We start from the raw sequence: 322 nt of genomic DNA, 5'->3' as shown, positions 1-322 counted from the left end.
CAGGGTGGAAAATGTGCGAAGCTGTGGTTCCGGTATTATATGAGCTGACGGTTTTTCCTGCTTGGTTAAAGCTGCGGGCAGGTTGTTCAGGTCCAGGACCCCGTAGAGGTCCCGCCGCTCACTGTTAGCACGGCCACATAGCCACAGCTTTTCTTCCAAACCAGTCAGTTTGAAACCATCGGACGAGTTTTTGTCTCTTTTGCTGCAGTAGTCCATCTAAGGCTGGCGTAGACCTCCCTCTTGCGATTAGTTTAAAAAAAAAATTAAAATCGAGTTTAGAGAAATACCTCAATGCTGTGATATCGGCGGACACCGCTGCTGT

Source organism: Etheostoma spectabile, chromosome 20, assembly GCF_008692095.1.
Source record: "Etheostoma spectabile isolate EspeVRDwgs_2016 chromosome 20, UIUC_Espe_1.0, whole genome shotgun sequence".
NCBI lineage: Eukaryota > Metazoa > Chordata > Actinopteri > Perciformes > Percidae > Etheostoma > Etheostoma spectabile.
Note: the sequence above shows the minus strand (reverse complement) of the source record.